The sequence below is a fragment of the Anser anser genome, assembly GCF_964211835.1.
Source record: "Anser anser genome assembly, chromosome: 27".
Taxonomy (NCBI): domain Eukaryota; kingdom Metazoa; phylum Chordata; class Aves; order Anseriformes; family Anatidae; genus Anser; species Anser anser.
The window spans coordinates 926,368-949,402 of record NC_139748.1 but is presented as its reverse complement, the minus strand read 5'-3'; the positions used below and the strand labels follow the sequence as shown (position 1 = coordinate 949,402).

Genomic DNA, 23,035 nt, shown 5'->3' with positions numbered 1-23,035 from the left:
GCTACCCTTTTGTCAGACTGACAGATCCCTTTAGGGTGAGTGGCTGGGATCAATCCAGATGTGAAAGTACTATTACTATACTGCACACATTTGTCAGAAAGAATTCCTCTCCAGACCTTGCTAAAATTTATTAAAATATTATTAATGTATATAAATTTTAATATATTTGAGGGACAAATAATTCTTATTATACGATGTGAACACTTGAATTTATTTGGGTCTTCATTACACCATCTTTTTTGTGAAAGTGCAAAAAATATTATAAACTTCTGAGTTGCAGACAAATGTAGAATGGTAGCTGGCAGGATAATTTTCAGGCTTTCACAAAAGCCTGCTTTCCATAATATCTGAAGCATCTCAGAAGTGCAAAGAATATGAACTTACAGGCAAATCAGCTTCCTGCTTATCTTTTTGCAGGTAATTGTCACGTTTTATTTTGGCTCAGCAAAAAAGCTTTATTGTAATACACTAACACATGAAAGCACCCATAAATTATCTGTATTACAGTTACAATGCAACTTCTAAGTTGTGACAACTTGGAAAAACCAGCCTGACAAGCATGATAACTTTCACTGTTTCTCTAAAACTTCTTGCGCATATAAGGAAAATTTAAAGTGAAGAAAGCAACTGAAGCACAAACAGTTTTTGTTCTCAGCACACAAACTCTTTGCATCTCTGTGACTGGGATCCCCGTTTTTGTCTCTGACTGATGCATTAGATAAGACAGCATTATCACCCAGTATAAATCAATAAACATTGTCAGTGTCAGTCTGTCAAGGCAGCAGGGAGTTTGTAAGCTTTTCCAGCTAGACTTCCTAGAGGATACACATAGGGAAAACAACAGCTCTCCCTATAGCTAGAAGGATTCTGCCTTGAGCCAATCATGCTTTGATTTACCAGAATTCCTATTTATTTATATCAGAAAAGAAAGGATTTCTTATCTAGAGTAGAATTATCATAAAAGAAAAAAAAAAAGGAAAGTGTTAAATAAGCCTTAATACTCAGAACTGAGACAGTAAAAAATATTCATGTAGAAGTAACTGCAGTATTATGCAAATAAAACTAAGTTTTGATTTACCTGGATAAAAACAATGAGAAGAATACTTACTTGTCTCTAAGGTTAAGCTGTTCTTACTAAAGATCTGTTTCAAACTTTGAATTTAAGCACAAATGCTTTACGAATATGTTCCAGATGTGCATGCAGTTTAACCTGCGTTAGTAAATGCAATTTTCAGTTTTATTAGACCGAGCTTTTCTGAGCAGATGTTATTTTTAAGCAATGAGGACTCCGTATTTCAAAGACATCTGATCTGTACCTCTTCAAGAGAGTGAAAATCACAGTACAGCAAAAACGCATTGGCTGATTTTGAAGATACCAAACTTCCACAAGTGGTGCAACAGCCACACTACTTGTGTTGAGAAAACTGACTGTTGTGGGGTCACTCACCTTAGAGCTGTATCACTCGACACCGGAGGAACAGGGAATCCGGAGAGTTGTCCAAGCTGTTTTGTAGTCTGTAGCACCCCAGTCCGTGGACACTTTCCCAAGCCAGAAGAGCCATTCACATTCCCTCTGTCTTTCCAGCCTCATTCAGTGCTCTCAGGACTCAGCTAGCTGCACTGACTCACAGAAATGAAGCTCCCTCTGGGTCCTAGTGCTGTAAACGTGTGGGAGCTGCACGGACTCGTAGGAATTCAGCCGTTGGCTTGGTGCCTAGTCCATGCAGTGATGCACAGATGTGCAGTGAAAGTTTCAAAGCGTGCACTGGTTGTATGACTACGCATACATAATACAGAGAAAAGCCTCTAACTTCCTGATTCCAATCCCTGAAACTCTTTCAGGGATTTTTTGTCATCAGCATTTCTACTTTACATCTTAATCCTTGCACTCGATTTAAAGAAACTTTGGGCTCCCTGATGAATAGGCTCTGTTGAAATTGATCTCTAGAGCCCTTTAGTCCTGTCATCAGTCTATAGTGTTCCTAAAGGAACACTAATAGTTAACTGGTGTAGCAGTGGACTGGGTTGTCTGCAAAAATTGTGCAGTCCTCCTTACCAGCAGCCTTTAACAGAGGTCAGCCAAACACTGATCAAGAGTAGCAAAGAAATATTTGATCCTGACTTAGGGCAGAGGAAAAAAGATGACAGAAAACCCCTTCCAGCCATAATGTTCTGTTTAACATGTTTACCTTAAGCAGCAAAGAAATATGGAAATGTTTTCCATTATTTTTGTGAAGGAGGATTAAGCACTTGTAATGAAACAACAGTGTGTTTATTAAAATTAATTTGTCATTGATAAATATAGAGAAGAAATGCAAAAGTGAAAAAGTGCATAAGATACAAAAAAAAAAACAAAAAAAAAACCCAATAGACAGTTGGCTAACTACATTGAGAACTGGAGAACTGTGAAGCAGCCACCTGGATTTCATAGTTCTCATTCTAGCAAAGTGTAACCTTTGTGATTACACAGAAACATGAGGAAAAAGAATTAGATTATCATCCACAGAAACCCAGCCCACTGCACTTTATCGATGTGGAAATAATCAAACATTTTCTCATTCTGTCCAGAAGAGGGCAGCCATCTAGAGAGACTTGTCCTTAAAATTCTTTGGGCAAGAAAAAGAATGTGGAACATACTGTATAGAGGTGTAGAGCAAGAAGGCAAAGTAGCTTTGAGATAATGTTTCTTAATTGCCAAATGGATATGTCATTTTTTGAACCTGAACCAAAAATATCTTCACATTTTATTAAAGCTAGTAGACAAATCTTACATTCCTTCCTCATAGTGCCAAAGATAACAGTGGCTTCAGTGCTAGACTCCTTCTTAGACGTGGTGTCCATTTAAAATTGCCTGAAATATCCGTAAGGAAACTGCAGCACAAAAAGATTAATGCAAGTGCGAAAACAGTTTGCCAAAACTATGCAGTTCAGATTGCTTTGTTTTTCTAGAAGAAAAATGCTTTCCACACATGATACCAGTCACAGGCCAAAGTGTGATGTCTTCATTCACACAGCCAGCCATCGGAGTTTCTGAAAGTTTTGCCTGTAAAACTTGACCGTGGTATTTGGCCTTAGCTTCATATTTCACTGCAGAAATGCCAGGCTGTTCTTGTGTTGAGTGAGCATTTGTCTCGCTTTGTTAGAATATCCTTGGATTAAGACTTTGTGCCGGAAAATTTGAAAGAGCATTATTGCCCACTGTAACTGTAGCAAACAGCATCAAACCTGATAAAAAGATATGCTTTGTTGTTTTGTTTTTAGTTAAAAGATACTGCATGCATGTATTCAGCATCTCTACAATTGATTTCTTGGCAAGAGCTGCCCGTTTTTCTTATAGTATGATCACAAAAGCTCTTCTGGGCACAGTATACAATAATGTACTGTGTTTGCAATTAATCCATAGCACTTATTTATGTCTAAAGAAGACCTCCTCTTGTACCTTATTTTTGTACCTCTTGAGTTTATACTAGCAGGCTGATATGAATGAGCAAGAAAGCTGCAACAATCTCTGGGAAAAAGCACTGGCTTGTATTCTCTCCTTTTATCTTCCCATGTACCCCAAACAAACAACTTTTCTAGCTTCTGGAGTAGGTGTGGTCCTACAGGCACACTAGCAATGCACAGAAGAATGCTTAATTCTAGCTGGAACACTATAGTCACAGCTGAGCAGCTGAAAGCATTGTACAGCAGTCATATGTCTTTTAGCAGTGGTCTGAACCACAGATTTAGAGAGAAAAGTTTTACTACATGCATGCTTCCTTAAATTTTACCCTACATGAGCTGAGGATTCTCTTGCTTTGGCAAGCCACTACATACAAGGTGTGGGACTGATAATGTTTGGCTGAGTAAGGAAACTGAAACTCTACTGCAATAGTTCCAGCTCCCCCATGGTCTCTTTTATGAGCTTTCTTAAGCAGTATTTCTGTTTCCCCTAAGAGTAAATGAATTCAACCTGTTCCTGAGAAGTACTGTCATGTAGTGCAGTAACAGCTTTCATTTCAGGGAAAGATAAGCACTCAGACCAAAATGGACAATAGCCCTTTTGAGAATGTTGATTACAGGTAAAATGGTTTGTACTCTGCTGGCTCTAGGGCTGTCTGTTCTGATAACTAGACTCAGTTTAGTGTTGCCCTAACCCCCACAATGGCAACAGTGGATTGCCACAGCCTCTTCCTCCTACATCAGCACCTTCCCAAAAAGTTGGAGAGTGAAGGACTCACAGGGTATGAAAAAAAAGTGCCTTGTGCTTATGTGTGATTAGGATTGTAAGAGGACCTGAGGACTGTAGGTGTGTTTCTCCTGGAATCAATGTCTTTTGTGCTGCTAAAAGCATGCCAGGAAAGGTATTTGAGAAGAGGTATCTGGGCTTTTCTATTTAGAAGCAACGCTCTTCAAAGAAAAAAGCTGCCAAAAAAAATTATAAACAGTCTTAATTTATTTCTGAAATCTTTATGGATGTGGAAGTAACACAGGTGAGTAGAGCTGCTGTTCCTAAAATCCTGACACTTTACAGAGGTGTTAGGATACTGAGAAAGGGGCTTACAAGCTCATGCTTTTGAGAGATACCATAAAAGTATAGGAGGATGGCATGAGGATAAATGGACTTGTTTTCTTCTGACACACATATTTGTGTGTGTGTGTGCGTGCATGCAGACAACTACATTCAATACTTCCTTGTAATACTAAGTCTCTACATGAAAAATATGTATCAAAAATAATGTCCTTCCCCTAGATGTTCGGAGGTGCTTAGATGTGAATGCAATAAAAGTCTTAAGCATCTCAAATGAGGCATTCAGCATGTTAGATAGTGTCCGTTTTACCTAAAAGAAAATTTATTATTTCCAGTTTTTAAAATGTCCAGAAAATAGAACATAGTTATCTTGTGTAAACTTGTCTGATAGCTCTTGTCCTAAGGCTAAATTGAATGTGAAGTGATAGTAAACTTTTGCCTTACCTGGAGGAAGCTTGCCCATGTTGCCAGATACATGTTAATCAAGAGGCTGGGGGGAATCATCACGATGCAAATTCTCTTTTTGTGTTAGTTAAAGATGAAAAAATTGATACAGGAATTGAATGGTCTGTTCTTAGTTTATGTATCTTTATGTGTATGGCAGAAGTTACCAGAAAAAAGCAGGTCGCTTGTGGGTCATGAATAAATAGGTCTGACAAACAAGTTCATCACTGATTACTGTAAGACTCAATCTCCTGTAAATATTTTCTTAACTGTTTCTACAATATGGCTTCTCAATTGAATCAATAACACAGCCAGAATGTAGCTTGGGCACACTGGAAAATTGATTTGTACATGATGCATTTCTGATACACTGCAATTCAAAACAAGTGGTGATTAGAAACATTCATTTATGGTGAATTATGGAAGTAATTTGCACTAGTCTTTTCTTTCTGTTTTGGTTGGTTATGTAAGGAAAACATCTGAAAAGCCCAAGCCTACTAAAAGCAAAATGTCTTGGTTGTTCAAGTGCTGTTACAGACATAGAATATAATTCTAATGGAAGTGATGTGTAGACAACATCTTGAAGCTCCGTCAGGGAGAGGTTCAGGCTGGATATCAGGAAACGTTTTTCGCTAAGAGGGTGGTTGGGCACTGGAACAGGCTCCCCAGGGCAGTGGTCACGGCACCGAGCCTGCCGGAGTTCAAAAAAGCCTTTGTAGAACAATCTCAGGCACTTTTTTTTTTTTTTTTTTTGGGGGGGGGGGATGGGGGGTGTCCTTTGTGGACCCAGGAGTTGGACTCGATGATCCTTGTGGGTCCCTATGACAAAGCAGAGCTATGAGAAAAACTTTACAGTACTCTTCAGATTCAGTAGAGGTTTTGCCTGATAGTTGTTTGGAAAGATGTAGTAACTACAAACATTTCTGCAATACGCAATTCTGTTGGAATTAACACTCAACTATTGCTTTGCAATGAGGGGCAAAAAAGAGCATATATGCTACTTAAAAATGTTAAATGAACTATGAATTTTGAAAATTAGCACTCAGATGGTTATTCCATGCTCCTCTTTAAGAAATTGAAAGTTTTAGTATACTCTGCTTAGTAGCTGTGTAGTTTTTTTTTTTTGTGTGTTTTTTTTTTTTTTTTTTTTGTCCCAGGATGTAGCTTTTTTCACTTGGCTGAACCAGAGCTGGGTTGAAGTCTGAAGTCTCTTTGGAAACCATAAAGAGTTGGTCAGACAGAATTCACTATTTGTGAGCTTTTGTATGAGGTCTCTGTTCATGGACAAAAACTGCCTTGATATAATTTTATATGGAGTACATGTGCTCTGGTGTACTGCTAATATTCGCCTTCATTATAGGAGCATTTCAAAAACTAGTCAAATGCATGCTTTTTTATTTTGTTTGTTTGTTTTGAGTGGATATATGCTACAAACACTGAGCTAGCATTAATTTTTATAAGATCCACAAAGTCTGACAGGTATATCATTTTGGGGGGAATTAGCACTGTCAGTAAAACTTATAGTTGTTTAAAGATCCGTTCACCCAATGCAAGTGAGCAATAAGACTATTTGTCAGGAAGTTTGGACATACTACCTGTTCCTGGATAGCAAGGCTATCACATGTGGATTCCCTGACAAACCTTTGCTTCAAGCTCTGTTCCTCTGCTTGCTGCAGAGGAATTCGGTACAGAGAGGAGTATTGACTGTGGCATAGAATGACTCCTGTCTCCTGTTTGATCTGTGAAACGGGCCTCATGTTTTCTCTTCTCACTCTCTACTACTCTTCTACCATTCTCTAATAGAGACTATTTCTCTTTGTCAAAGTCTGGCTTCATGATGTGTGCATAATGTGCTCTGAGATACTGAGAATAATTTGGCACTGCAGCCATACTTTGCTCATGACCTTTGGGAACTGGCAGATGCTTAAGAGATTTTATATCTACAGGGAAAGAATATTATAGTTAGTGGGCAGATGACTTATGATCCTATCAGAGTTTTCACTTCTTTCAGACTTGCAGTATTGAACCTTCCTATACAGTAGTAGGTCTCAGTAGAGGCACAGGTACATTGAATACAGTGTGTAGCAGAATCTCATCTACAGGCAATCCCCACAAGGCAGCATGTTGTAATTGTTCTTAAGGGAGGCTTGAAGGGTGCTTCATAACAAGGGGTTTTGGAACATCACAAGAACTGTGAGCACTGTGCCAAAGATTCTTCTGCAGAGATACCTTCATTTTCCAGTGTGCTCCAAGGAAATACAGGGTGCCCCTTGGCATAAACCAGACCATAAAAGAAAAACTCTGCTATCAGGAAAGATTGCCTTGTTGCTCAAAGCTTGAGGAGGAGGTGGCACAAACTTCTGCATTTAAATTGCTGGTATATATATTTTTTTTCAGTGTAAAGTTAGGCATTTCATTAAGTATCTTTAAAAGCTCAGTTTTCTGGATATGGTCTCAAGAGGTACAGCTTGCCTGGACCAACTGTTTTCCTACAAACTCTGTGTCTAAAACTTCTTTCTCAGGGGCACTGATTTCACTGAAATTTTTTAAGAGAATATTTATGCCCCAACAGAAGAAACTGAAGTATCAACTAACAAAACTTAATCAAGCTGTGGAATTGAAATAAAAAAATAATAATTTGGTAAAGTTAACAGTTATACTCTGTGACTGTCTGAAAGTTCATCTAGGATCTTTCTAAGCTCTGGTACCAGGACAAATTTTATAATATCAGCAAATTTCTTCAAACAGTTCAACCATGTAAATTTTTTGAGCTACCTGTGCTGTACTGTAAATCAGTAAACCTGATAGAGGCCATATTTCAGGGACAACCACAGATTGCCTTCCAGTCATTCAAGATTTTATTTCCTTAAGTTGAATTCAGTCTTTGAAAAAGAATCCTATCTACAGAATTCTCCCTGAGCAGTGCTTCTCTATGTTTCTAAGGGGAAGCACACTCAGGAGTAGCTGTGCAATATGCTTGTCTGCTCTTACACTCTGTTGTGTTGCAGTTAATTAAAAACAGTACTGTTGTTCACTCTTTATATATCAACACCTGAAGGCATCAGATTTGTTAGTCTGTATTCCATGGTAAAGGAACTGTTTTTTTTTTTTTTTTTTTTTTTTTTGTCGCTGAAGCTTTAAGAACAGAAAAGGGTGTTTAATGACTAGAGCAGAATTAGATTAGTTAGAAATGCATCATTGGTTTGTGTAAGTAGTACAGTACTTTGTCCCCAGAAGTGCCAGCAGGAGATCATATTTACTCATATTTTGAAGAGGGGATGTTGAAGAGTATGCCATTACCCTAACTCCTTTTATATCTGGGTCAACCTGCTTGAACCTTGATAAACTTGTCTGTGTTTTTTTTTTTTTTTCAACCTGAGGGTGTCAGTTGCTTCCACAACCTTTTGCAGCAACAATATCCACAAGTTCTGTGCCATATCTTTAAAGTATTCTTGTATATGTTCAGAACTGATCTCATGTAAGTTACAAGTGTCCACAAGTTTTAGTAGTGTCAGGTTTCTTGAACAGCAGTTCCATAATCACCTTATCCACTAACTTTATATTTTATAAACCTTCATCATATCCTACCCCACCGTCTTTGTCCCCAAACCAAGGAGCCTCAGTCTTTCTACTCTCTCCTCATCAGGCAGCTGTTCCATCATCTTAATCTCTTTATATGCCTGTCTGTGTATCTTTTGTAACTCCACCATGCCCTTCCTGAGAGTAGAACTGCTCATAGGACTCAGCACGTGGACGCAGGGAGATGCCCCAGAGTTCATGTAGGTGATTTCTGAGGCATACATGTTTTCTAAGTTCTCTGACATTTGTAAGCAGTGGTGACATCTGATAAAACCATTTTTATGTCCACAGTAGGCAAACCATCTGTTGTGCTAAATACTCACCTCTTCCCCCAAGTGAAGAAATCATTTTGATATTCTGCAAGAGTGTATTTCAGCTCATTAGCGTTGCATTATGCAAGTCCTTACAGGCTAATCACTACAGCTGCTGTTCTATCATTTGTTCTTGTCACAGGGCAATTTTATTTTCAAAATGTTGTTTTAATTAAAAAGGAAAATGTGCTTGAAGAGATTAGAATCATAGAATCATAGAATATCTTGAGTTGGAAGGGACCCACAAGGATCATTGATTACAACTCCTGGCTTCAAACAGGACCACCCAAAAATCAATCCATGTGTCTGAGAGTGTTGTCCAAATGCTTCTTGAATTCCAGCAGGCTTGCTGCTGTGACCAAGCACAGTCATGTGGTTCAGTGCCAAGACTGGCACTTTCAGACCAGTTATCCTTGGGGTACTCAGCCTCCTGACCTGGAAGTCTGGGATGGGGACCAGAATAAACCCCCCATGATTCAGGTGGAAACAGTTAGAGACCTGCTGCTCTACCTGGACAGTTACAAGTCCATGAGGCCAGATGGGATCCACCCAAGGGTGCTGAGGGACCTAGGGGATTTGATTGCCGGGCCACTTCCCACCATCTGTCAGCGGTCATGGTACAACGGAGAGGTCCCAGATTACTGGAGATTTGCTAATGTGACACTCCTCTATAAGAAAGGTTGTAAGGAGGACCTGGGGAACTACAGGCCTGTCAGCCTGACTTCCATGTCAGGAAAGGTTATAGAATATATCATCTTGAGTGCAATCACACAACATGTGCAAGACAGCCAGGGGATCAGGCCCAGTCAGCATGGGTTCATGAAGGTCAAATCCTGCCTGACCAACCTCATCTGCTTCTATGACCAGGTGACCCGCCTGTTGACGTAGTCTACCTAGGCCTTTGGCATGGTCTCCCACAGTATTCTCCTGGAGAAGCTGGCAGCCTGTGGCTTGGACAGGTACACTCTGCTGGGTTAAAAACTGGCTGGATGGTCGGGCCCAGAGAGTGGTGGTGAATGGAGTGAAATCCAGCTGGTGACCGGTCACCAGTGGTGTTCCCCAGGAGTCAGAGTCGGGGCCCATCCTTTTTAATATCTTTATTGATAATTTGGATGAGGGAATTGAGTGCACCCTCAGTAAGTCTGCAGACCAAACCAAGTTGAGGGGAAGTGTTGATTTGCTGGAGGGTAGGAAGGCCCTGCAGAGGGATCAGGACAGGTTGGATCAATGGTCAGAGGCCAATGGGATGAGGTTCAGCATGGCTAAATGCTGGGTCCTGCACTTTGGTAACAACAACCCTGTGCAACGCTAGAGGCTTGGGGCAGAGTGGCTGGAAAGCTGTGCAGAGGAAAAGGATTTGGGAGTGTTGGTCAATGCTCATCTGAACATGAGCCGGCAGTGTGCCCAGGTGGCCAAGAAGGCCAACAGCATCCTGGCTTGTATAAGGAATAGTGTAGCCAGAAGGACCAGGGACGTGATCGTTCCCCTGTACCTGAAAGGAAGTTGTGGGGAGCTGGGGGTCATCCTCTTCTTACAGAAAACTAGTGATAGGACAAGAGATAATGGCCTCAGGTTGTGCCAGGGGAGGTTCCGGTTGGAAATTAGGAGACATTTCTTCTCAGATGGAGTAGTCAGGCATTGGAACGGGTTGTCCAGGGCGGTGGTGGAGTCACCGTCCCTAGGGGTGTTTAAGGAAAGGTTGGACATGGTATTTAGGGACGTGGTTTACCAGGTAATATTGGTCATAGAGGGATGGTTGGACCAGATGATCTTGGAGGTCTTTTCTAACCTTAATGATTCTATGATTCAGAGGACATGTAGAGTTTTACAAGCTGATAGAGTGAAACTCTCCAAACCTGGAGACCAGATTCACTACAATGAAGTGCAAAATGTCTCTCTTCTGCAGTGGCTTTTATTTATTTAAAAGAGTAGTGCTATCAGGTTGTCATGCTGATTGCTAGTTTTTCTGTTGTTTCAAATTCTGCAGATATTCACCTGGCCTTTTTACTTTCACAGCAGTAAGATCAGACATTGACTGCAATTTTCCTTCGGGCATGTGAATTATGTCTCAGACTGGAAACCAATCCACCCTACTGAACACTGGTACATATTACTAAGAGTAGGTAGTTCAGTCTCTTTTGGAAGAAGCCCCTCCCAAATAGTTTTTAAAGTAGTCATCACTAATATTTTTTTTAAACTGCCTTTCTCTTATTAGATATCAGAATATGAATAGTATCTTAAAGCATGAGGGCTATCCCCTGCCTTTATATGTATTCTCTTACTATGCATATGTGTACACACACAAAGGAAATATGTCAGTGTCCAGCTATGACTGACCCTAGTTTCTGCATTCACCTGTAGTCCGTTCCATGCTATCCAAGGGAGGTACAAAGGATGTAGTAGGAAGTTCTGCTATAAAATTAGTATCATAGGCTAAACATAAAACTTGGAATGAGTTGCATTTGACTATTAAGGGTGGAAGCCTTAGCTAGTTGGACATTTCAAAATAGCTTAAAGAATGTGTTCTGTTGGAAGGATCATGTCCTGACACCAGCATACTGAAAGGATGGACTTGCTCTGCACCATTTCTGTGTCTGGTATCTTCTTGTCCTTACTGAGAAATCTTAAAGAGTCTTTGGGGAGAGGCTGAAATTAGTGCAACTAATTACATTTAGAGCAATGATGTAGAAGCATTTCATATTATACTTGTCTTCCAGGACCTGAGCTCTGTATTGTGTGACAAACAATAGAAATGGTGAAAGTGTAAAAAGCTGTGACTCCTTGCCAATGTTACAACTTGTCTTTACTACTAAAAAAGGCAGTAAACTGGGAGGGTATATCAAAGAATTAATCGCTCTGCACTTACTCTGTTTCTTGCACTTGTTTTCTACACATAGTCTTCTGTTCACTGTTGGAGACAGAACTCCAGGCCAGAGGTACCTTCGGACTGAGGCAATCTGGGAGTGCTTATGTATGTTAAGTTGTTCTGCCGTGAAAGGCATAGTTCTCTGTGCAAGAAACTGAATGAAGGCGCAGCTTTTCAGTTTTACTATGAGGAAAACCAGGCATGGAGTCAACTTCTGGCAGGATCGTAGAACTCAAGCACAGTGTTTTCCGTTCAGTAATACAGACGTTGTCTTCACTGTGATTTTATCCACTGTATTGCCAGGTAAATCTCAGATTCTGCAAAATTAAAATCTCTAAGTCTTCCTAAGCAGTCAGTTGAAGCTCTCAACTGACACCCTTTTATGTGTCCTGCACTTTCTTACATTGTTCTCTAATGTGGGACTGCAAGTATTAACAAGAAAGATAGGTGAGAAAGATGAGGGAATACAAAGCTTTAAGGAAAAACAGTGAAACAACGGTAGAAGAGATGTGGGACACTGCAAGGGATGAGGTGAAGTAGAGGTGAAAGTGCAGGTGAGAGAGGGAGAGAGGCACTCAAGAGAAGCAAAATATTCAGAAAGAGTCTAGTAGCCACATGAGTCTGTGTTGGCAGAGGGAGAAACTAAAAGTATGCATTGGTTTAATTATATTTTTGTGCTGCACAGACCTATGCGAATAATATTACTTTTCAAGGACTAGCAGAAAGAGAGAGAATCTGAGGAAAACAAAACAAAACAAAACAAACCCACCACTTTTTTGACAAATCACAATAATGGATTTTGTTTTGAAAATAGGATCGGTTATGCTTTTCAGGGACACTTTCACACATTTCCCCTCCCCTTGTTAAGAGGCCCTGTGGCACTGTCAGTAGACTTGCGGTACTATAAACTGAAAGTACATCTGTGAAAGTCAACCGTACAAATCAAAATGCAGGTTTTAAGACACGTAGCATTAGCGTTATTTGAAAATGCTGTTTGCATGCACTGGAGGAATCCAAACCAATTTGGGTTTGAAGAAAGCAGAGTTTACTCCAGGACACAGTGTTCAGTGTTTGCAGATCATTGGACAGCTCAGTCTAGTACAGATCATGCCTTTTTATGGGGACATTCCAGCTCCAAAGAAAGCAAATTCTTCTCAAACACATTGTCTTAGTTAAACTTTTAATACTTTTTGATATTGCTAGCAGCAGCTTTATATAATGCAGTTATGTAGTGCTCAGCAAAAAAATCTACCCGTATTCTATGAACTGTTGAAGAATAAGAGACTTCAGATGATGTGGGTATATTACCACTGTGAGATTTGCACAGTATTTTATACCTGGAATCAATTAATTAATTATCTCACAGGGGATGAATACCAAACAAGAAATTGGACTTCATCTGCATAGTCTTGTAGTATACACATTATAAGTGTTGCAGTGAGCTCTTAGTCACTCGTTGAAATTCCTTTAAAATCACATATAGTTAGCCTTCTGTCAAGTATTTATTAAAGAATTCTACTTGCATCTTTTATGTTTTTTATGTTTTTTTTTTTTTTTTTTTAAAGTATATACTACTTCACAAGTCTGAAAATTATCTGTGGTACACCCAGGACAGGACAGGACAGGACAGAACAGAACAGAATAGCATAGCATAGCATAGCATAGCATAGTTCAGTTGGAAGTGACCTTCAAAGATCATCAAGTCCAACTGCCTGACCGCTTCAGAGCTAACCAAAAGTTAAAGCATATTATTGAGGGGACTGTCCAAATGCCTCTTGCATACTGACAGGCATGGACCATCAACCACCGCTCTAAGAAGCCTGCTCCAGTGTTTGACCACCCTCACAATAAAGAATTTTTTTCCTAAAGTTCAGTTTGGTCCTCCTTTGGCTGAGCTTTGTGCCATTCCCATGAGTCCTGTCATCGGTTACCAGGGAGAAGAGACCAGCACCTCCCTCTCCAGTTCCCCTGCCCAAGAAGTTGTAGAGATTAATGGGGTCACCTCTCAGCCTTCTTTTTTCCAGACTAGACAACCCAGGTGTCCTCAGCCTTTCCTCACAGGACATGCCCACAAGCCTTTTTACAAGGTTTGTTGCCCTAGCAAAGAGGGTTCTTATTTTCTCTAAGACAGGAATAGTACTCCTCTCTTCCATAGTGATTGCGGTTCAGTATTTGATACCTGCCTGAAGCAAAGCTTCTATCAACCCGAACCATATAAAATTGTGGGGGACTGATATAGCTTACATCTCTTTGCACATTATGTGCCAGAAGAGACTGCCTTTGACTAATTGAACCTTTGCGTAATGGTCTCTAGTTCAAAGACATCAGGGAGAAAATGCTTTTGGACAAAGCTCTGACATGGAAGTTCTCTTTGTCTGAAGAAAGAGCCTGGAAACAATTAGGAGAATGCATGTGAGTAATGCCTAGTGAGTGTAAGAAAAACTACTGGTCTGCAAAATAGGATATACACTTGGCACAATACATCATCTTTCCATTTGTAAGTACTGAGACAAGGAGTGATCTGAAGCAGGGCGCTGAACTAGCAGCCATGCTCTTCCCATGCAAATGGAAGAGCATGGGAAAGAGAAGAGAACTTCTTGTTTGTACTGCACAGAGGTGAATGCTGCATCACAATCAATGATAAACAAGTGTCTGTTGGTATTCTGCACGAGGACAGCTGAGAGCTGGTAGTCCGCATGAGGATAGGTCCTAAGTGACCATGAAGAGATGGATTTTATTTTATGTTTTGCTCATTGAAAAGAGGAATGGGAAGACAGTAAAAAGCTGCAGAGAGATAGATTACATTAATACTATACCAAGAAAATTAACTGATATACTTTGTGGTAAGTCTCCATCCTGACTGACAATCACAGCAGTCTTTGCCCATGTTTTTAACATGCTCCTTGTGCTTTCTCCCTGGGTGTGATACTAAGTGATGAGGCATTCCTGGACCTGTCTGCTACTTTCTGGATGGAGCTAGGTTACGTATGAAAAAAAAGGATGGTTACAGGCTGGAGGGTGGTTGGTGCCAAGCTGGAGAGTGTGCAGGAATGGCATTCCTTGAGAAAGCCTTTTTGCTCTTCTGGCAGTAAACTCTGTGAAAAGAAGAGGACCTACAAACACATTTAGAAAACAAATTTAAATTATTTCTCTGTGATTGCTTAGGATGTTTTTTTGGAAGGCTAGCTGGCACTGCCTCAGGTCTGGTGAATTACACAGTGTTTCAATGAGAATGTTGTTCTGGAAGCAGTGGTAGAAAATGCATGTTTTGGCTAGCTCATCTTGAGCCTGGAGTGTGAAACTCATGTGGATCCCTTTCAGATGACAGAAGAAACCCCATGTGGACCAGATGACCCCCAAAGGAAAGACAGCTACCAGTTCTAACCTGGGGTATCTATCTTGTTTCTCCTTGATGGAATGAGCGTGTCATATCCCCCTTCCAAAAATGAAGAAGGTAACATTAGAGCAGTCATTAACATAAAAAGGTGTTTTGATTATCCACACTATGATTCCTATTTAGAAAAATGTGCAGATAATCAATACTGCTGAAGGCTCTTGCCTCATTTTATCTTCTTTCTTGTATCCTGAAAGACCACACCGTTCTGTTGGTGACTAGACATGGATGTGTAGCTGCCTTGTGGGTAGTGTTATCCCTGGCTTCTGCATGAATAGCCAAGACGTGCAATGTTGAAGGCTCAGAACTGCATGAGTTCCTGCCGTTCATCTATGTGTCTTGGCACCATTGGCCTTACTATGCTGTGGTCATTTTGAAATGCGGAACCACATCATGTCTTAAAAATATTCTTTGTTATGCAAGAAGGGTGGGTTTTCCTCTTAATATTTTCCTCACGACATTCAAATACAATTTTGTGTTGCATTTGTCATTCCATAACCCCTTCCAAAATTTGTATCATTCCAAATTGTTAGCCATCAGATGGGTAAAGTCATTCTGCTTTGAAATTAACCTAGGGATTAGAATTGTTACTATATTAAAAGCAGATCTCAAACTTACAAATCTTTTGTTGTACATATGCTTAATATTTTTCCTCTAAACAACAGGTACTAAGGAGTGCTGGAGTTCCAGGATACCTTACAGAATATTAAAAGTGCCTGCCTTATTCTTCACCTTTAATCTTGATTTTATGAGTGCAACTGTTTTGTGGGCCCAAAGTCATTGTACAAACTTTGTGGTCAACATGAAAAGTTGTGTATGCTCCTTTTTCTTTTCATTGTATATTTTCTGTTTACATAATGGCCTTTCAGTGCCCTAGCTGCTTGAACTTTTGAAAAAGTATATATCACAGTTCTCACACTGTCATTTTGGAATGAACCTGCATCTTTGTTACAGCATTTCTAAATAGGAAAGGGCATTAGTTACCTGTAGTTCGCATAGAACACTGGAGAGTAGGGAGAAATTCAAATGGAATTTATCATCCATAATCTGTGAGGATATTTGTAAATCTCAGCTGAATTCTCTTCTGAATTCTTAAAGACATTCTCCAGGTAAAGCAGGAGGAGTGATACAGGACTGTGTTCTCGAGGTGGTGGAAAACACTATTACTTAACTGAAGCTTAAATAAAGCATGGGGAAGACTTCCCAATGTTGGAGTGGAAGTGAACTGTTAATATCTATTTTTAAATGTTTCTGTTTCTCTTAGTGTTATATGTTGTAATGCCTTTATATGTCCAGCAATTATTAGCAATTGCATAGTGCCTTGATGAGAGCCTGAAAACCAAGCCAAAGAAAGTTTTTAAGAGGTGATTGACAGCAACTCGTCCCACTCTGGTATGTTTCTTCTGTGACTTCTGTGTCAAAGAGTGAGTTCTTCAAAACCTCCAGCTCCCTTAAAATTTTAACCTGCTTGCTGGGAACAAGAAAATTTCTCTTTCCCAGTATTCTCCTTTTCACATTGCCCTTATTGCAATGAAGAGCTGCATGAAAAGAAGAAAAACACAAACCAGAGCAACAAACAAAACAAAACAAAACAAAAAACACCACCACTACCACCAAAAATAAAACACACACACAAAAAAACAAAACCCACCACCACCAAAAAACAAAACAAAACAACAACAACAAAACCCCACAACCTTCATTCCAGAGTCAAATTTGCAATGAGAATCTTTGAGTCTATTTTTGTCCAATACCATTTGGACAAAATTCAAGAATTTGATTTTTCCCATTGCTTTACTTTGTACTCCAGTTGACTCTGAAAGCACAGCCTGAAATGCTGAACCACAAAATTCAATTAAAACACTGGGAGTAAACAGGGAGAAGAAATCAATGGGTGGATTATTCTATCAGCTGCTGTTCCCATGATATTCTTATCTTATGATGCACTACTAGAAGGGATGTTGGAAGTGGAGTCATTGTAAAATCAGATCAAACTGCTGCATGCTCTCAGCACATAGCAGAAAATTGGATCAATAACATGAGCCTATTCTTTAATTTGCTTGTAAGCAGCTGGACTGCTGAATTCATCCACAGTGTGGAAGCTAATCTGTTTTTTAATCCTCTGCTCTCCCACTATGAAGTTAAACACCGGTGCCTGTAACAGACATAAATCAGTGCAGATGCCAGGCTCCATAGGTGTATATCTTATTGCTGCTATATGCATCTAGCAACAAAGTCAGACATTTGGAAAATAAATGTTTATCAATCATGAAATTACATCTGTGTCTATTGATAAAGAAAATCTCAGGCAGGAAGGAAATGTTCTAAAATCACCATATTTGTCATTTGTTCCTACCTCTATCATCTGGCGTCACTTTTCCAGGTTAAGTATAATAGCAACAGTTCTGAAGTTTCACATCAAGGCTCCTAGAGATTAGTGGAAGTCAACAGAAAGAAGAAATCTTGATCAAGTATGAACTGTTGTAATAATTGCCTGTTCTTATAGGGACTTTTATTAAAATAGATTAACAGTCTTCATTTTGAAAAGACTATAAGCAAAATGTACTTTTTTCTCTGTCTTATATCACTAATTATTTTAAGTTGGTTTATTACTGATGGAAAACAAATAATGTAAGCTTCTATGGATAGGCCTAACACATGGAATGGTCAGAACACTGCAGGAAAAAGGAATTGCTGGGGACTCCCTTCAAAAAACTCAGTTATATGTATGAATTTTGCTGAAGAGCCACAGACTTCATGTGTCTTTGGTGATAAACACACTGAGCCATTTCACTCTTGAAAATGCAGTCCAGCAAGTTGTATACCTTTAATAAGTGTAATCATCATAATACCTGTTTTCTAGTTATACAATGTTAGTTTCAGTCCTTCATTTCCACTTTACACTTGGTCTCTTTGAAAGTTAATTGTTTTTAACTGTGTTCAAGTGATAGTTACCAATCTTTTACTGCTCTGGTGGAAACTGACAGGTATATACAATGCAAGTTGCAACATTATATAGTGATGTACTTCTTCCATAGACTCTCATGTGTACTCAGAAATCATGGCAATGAGAGTAACATCAATGTCTGTTTAGAAAAATAGTTGGACAAGCATAGTCAACATAAGATAGTTTCAATGGTTTCCTGATTGTTCATTGTAGGACTACATAGTCTCTTTTAGGCACCTACAAGCAACTATAAATATGTCTTCCTTTCTGCACTTCTTTCAAATGTATTTACTTCTGTAGCAAAGAGGAAGACTTGGAAAATCCTCTGTGCAGTAGCCACAGGAGTTGATCTTCCACTGAGCAGGCACATGGCCAGCTGAATGCATGGGCATATACGCAGACAGCTGAAAGGACAGATGTATCAAATCAGACTTATGAGGTCAGTTTTCCCAGCCAATGAAGTCCAGATTGCTGTCTGACCTGTTATAACCTTCCTGTGTTTAAATGGATGTGAAACAGATAATCCAGCCTTTGGCGGGAACAACACTGATAAAACACAAACATTATTTCTGTAGCCACATAAGATTATTTTTCTAATTCAGCAGAAAGTGTTGTCTTGAAGATTTTTAAAGGGGTCACAGTATTTTATACTGCTTGTGTGTGAATAAAAATTTTCTCAGTCAAGGGGAAGGGACAGAGTATACTTACTCAGTTGTTAGCAGAAATGGAATTTATATTTTATTGTAATGCAGCAATGGCAGATATGACCTGAGCAGACATATGTAAATGATATCTACTCTTCAAACACAGTAAATGAGCCCATGTTATTGTGAGCAATGTGGGCAAAATGCCAATTATAGTTTCATAAACAAAGAATAGTGGAAGAGTAAATGAAAGAACCATTTGTAGGCTGCTGCCATAATCTCAGGTGGGTCTGATTCCATCTTGCTGGGTGTTTTGAGGCTAGTATGTGTGAAATTCTAGACAGGATTATGAGACCACTGGCCTTAAATGCCACTGGTGTAAAGAATGGTCCTGAGCCCTAGAACTGGCTGGTGTTCCCTTCAGATGTGAGCCTGAAGGTTCCCAGTGCATCACCCTGTGGCTGTGACATCACAGGAAAGGGAGAATGTGACTTCCTACAAGCCTGTTGCTGAAACATTAAGGGAATTTAGGGTGGCATGGGTTTAGCCACAGCACCTAATGCTAGGCCAGGAAATGCCAGATTCATGGAAAAATGGCATGTGCACACAGACCCACATAGACTGTGTTTTGAAGGGCCAGTTGTAGTTGTTTAAGAGATTGTTCTATCAGGTGAGACAATATTTTGAGGAGTTTTCATCCTACCATGTATGGTGATAACTGAACATGTTATCTTCCCATACCTATAAAATTAAATGCAGATGTTTCATTAAGATGGTGTTGTATCAGTTATCTCCTGTTTAGACACCTGAAACATCAAGTTTCATTTTTTTTTTCTTTTGGTAGAGTAAAGCAGTTTTCCATTCTATATATTATTTTTCTCTCAGCAAATAAGCCTAAATTCTTTCAATATTGTTGTTTGAATCTTTATTTATTTATCCTATGGGAAAAAATGCAAATTACAACATGAACATTATATGCAGGACACTACAAGAAGATACTGAAACTGAAAAGTAAAAATAACTTTCTGATGGGAATATATTAAATAACATTGAACATAAAGGCTCATTGGCAGTGTCAATTGCCAGCTGCAAAAACATACAGTATTAGGATGGGAAACATACTACGAAGAAGTAGGCACTTGGGAAGAATATATTAGTAAAAATGCTATTTTTATTTAAAGGTTTATACAGTCAAAGTTCATCTTCCAGTGTTTTTTTAAAGATTAGGATTTCAGTGACATTGAAGCTTTAGGACCAAATGCATTCCTGGAGTCATTTTGTCCTCACCAGTATTGAATGAGAAGAAACTAATTCAATATATTAAGTCTTATACTTGTGCGCTTCATAAGCTACTTCGTTTTATTTTGTTTTTGTTTTGCATTGTAAAACTGCAGAAGTAAGTAATAATTAGTGTCTGCAGAAAGAAGCAGGTTATGTTGGTTGTTAAAGTCAGTAGGCCACACTGGAAAATATTAGAGAAGGCAAACAGCATAGACAAATACCCAGATTTTGAATTTTACAAAGCTGGCACTAAAGTGAATCACTGTGGCACCATCACAGTCAAAATGCATCAATTCTCCAAGCTGGACCTTGCCTGTTTCTGTTGTAGCTCACTCAGTGTGAGGAATGGATTTGACTGACATTAAAAACACTTTCATTGCCCTCCGTCTGAGTGAAACCAGACTCTTAGACAAGTTGTCTCATGCCTTCCTTTATCTTGCTGGAGGCCATGTCAGATCTGTGACAGATTCCTCACCTAAACTTGTATTTTCCTTCACCTGCTGCAAAAACAGCTTCCAACACTTTACTTTGGGAGAGTTGTCAGGTGTGACTCGTTCCAGTTCCACTGGGAAGGAGGAGCTCTGGTAATTTCTTCTGAGAGTTTTATAGTATTTATAGACCTTTTGTACTGAGATAAGAGATGTGTTAAACTGATGCATTTGTCTAACCTTTCAGTTACAGATTTAGATGTGTTTGTATTACTGTAATTAGAGTTGTCTGCATGCATTTCTGAGGCTGTGCACTAAAGCAGGCACTTTCAGAAGACCATATTCTTTCCAGCTACCATCTCTGAGTAAATCAGTAGAATAGGAAGCTTTTAAAATTGAGATGTGACTGCATAGTTTTCCCTCACAACAGGTGACACCTTTTAAGTGGTTGCACCCTATTCCCTAACTGTCAGTATTTCAAAAAAGTTGCAATGAACCTATATAAGAAAAGGGAGGTACTATTTACTCCTGCTCATTTCCTCATCTCTGAGGTTTCAAGAATGGTTCTCAGTTTAGTACTGAGTGTATTACAGTGAGAATGTTTGCAAACTAAATTAGTACCTTCATGTTAGCTCCCAAGTAACAAAAAAAGCAAGCAAGGTATGGCTTCTTATTTAAATTTAATCTTGTCCCTAAAACATAAGCCTCAGCTTCTGTTGCTCTCCTGTCCTAGACAACTGTAGGTGTTGACTTAAAGATGACACATGGATAATATTACATTTAATACCCTATTATATGTTTGATGTCTTTTTGAACTACCACTGATAAGTTTTTGCATTATGCAGGGGGTTTTGTTCGGATTTATATACTTTTTTGTAATTTTTGTCAAAGTCATAGAGGTCATTCAGTCTTCATAGTCTATGTTGAGGGTCTTCACAAAGCAACATTGCTTATTCCTTAGAGCTTAACTTCCTTTACAGGTCTGACCTTGTCCCTTCCCTTCCCCTCCCCTTCCTCACCCTCCCCACTTGTTTTTTGATTCTATATGATCATTTGCCACAATCTGAGGCTTACATATCAAAAATGCCATAAAAACCTACATATTTAAAATATGTTTAAAAATAGCCAGAAGTTTTCCAACCCCATTCTGCTCTGCTAAAGGCCTATGATGCTCTGCTACAATTTTTGTGGATGCAAGTAACAAAATGAAGGGATCCAGATGCTTAATCTGCTTACATTAAAATGTCACTTACACACTGGTTAAAAGGTTCTAATTCTAGTGTGGATTGTTTGATGTATGTAAAACATATGAAACTGAGCACCTGTTCAAAGATCTCCTGATCTTGTGAATTTTGGAAGCTGAGGATATTTTGTATGTAGGTAGGACTACACAAAATATTACAGTTTTCAGACTTCAGTGCACAGTTTTACCTCCATGAAATAAATAACATGACTGTCTTTGGACTTCATGACAGGCAGGTAAGCTTCCAATTCGCTACAAGGCAAACTCCAGTAAGTTACTATAACTTGTACTTATTAATATTTCACACTCCCACTGACAACAGTGACATAAACTGACATAATGTGAAAGGAAATAATAACAGTTGGGCCTGTTAGTTTTAAGAAGATTTTGTTCTCTGAGTACCTCTGCCTCATCACTGCTTCGTATTTAATTATATGTGGACTAACGCTGTGTTCTAGTAAAGAATGGTTGAGAATTTTTCAGAGATGAGTTAGCAGACATAATACTATAAACTCTGTATGCATCTCCAGCGCCCCACATGCACTTCAGCATGCTGCTATTTTTGCCTGAACATTTCTTGTAGTGGAAAGAGCAAGTGTTTAGAATGTGGTGCAACAGCTTCATCAAGAGAAGTCAAAAATAGTTGTCTTAGCAAACTTTAGCTAGAGGCTGAGTTTCTGGCATGTTGAAAGAGAATGGGAAATAAATCTCGTGCAGCTGGGAAAAGAATCAGTGCCAGATTCTGTGTGAGAAGGTGTTTTGAACCATAAAGGGAAAAGAGCTTCTGTCCTTTATCTTTTGTGCCTGTGGTTACAGTTATTTCATGAATTTTATGATTTAAATGTTAAGCACATGGTGAAGATGACTTAAGAAGTCTGACCTTTCAATTTTCTTATTTCCCTTCCTTTAGCTGTGTAGGGGAGGCAGTTATGGAATTGCCAATAAACCCTGTGAGGACCAGATAATAATAAGGTGATAGCACACAAATGTCAGACTTCAACAAATTAATCCCAGGACAATCACCCAGATGTGTTTATAGCAGATAATCTAAACACAAACATGATCTAATCTCTGCCATGGTGACTCAGTAACAGATGCTGAATGCATCTATTTTAACCTTAAGGCAAAGCATCAGCATCTGTTACATAGGTGTTTAGGACAATGTTTTGAAGGAAACGATTTTTTATTCATTTATTTACAATTGCAATCACATTTCACAATATTCAGCTGTCTCTTGAAATATCTAAAAGGACAGGAGGTAGTGTAAAATGTGTAGCAATTAAGTAAGTTAAGGATAGGAAAACTGATGTACAGCATTCTCTGTTTTTCTTTGGATACTGTTTCTGGTAAAGGAAAAATCTACTGTCTAGAATATACCTGTGGCTCTC

The 23,035-nt window shown here is 39.1% G+C and overlaps 2 protein-coding genes across 7 annotated transcripts in view; one reads left to right on the top strand and one right to left on the bottom strand.

Moving 5' to 3' along the window:
* The window catches only part of NGF (nerve growth factor), a 50,476-nt gene extending 44,841 nt beyond the window's left edge, over nt 1-5,635 (bottom strand). For 3 of the 4 annotated variants that reach the window (XM_083812550.1, XM_083812549.1, XM_083812548.1), the window contains exon 1: nt 1,448-5,634. The gene's annotated coding sequence lies outside the window, so the exon portion shown is untranslated. Of the gene's footprint in view, nt 1-1,447 lie in introns of all 4 variants that reach the window. The other variant, XM_083812551.1, reaches the window with a different exon arrangement.
* Nucleotides 1-23,035, top strand: part of TSHB (thyroid stimulating hormone subunit beta) — a 152,238-nt gene that overhangs the window by 98,291 nt on the left and 30,912 nt on the right. The gene's annotated exons all lie outside the window — the stretch shown is intronic.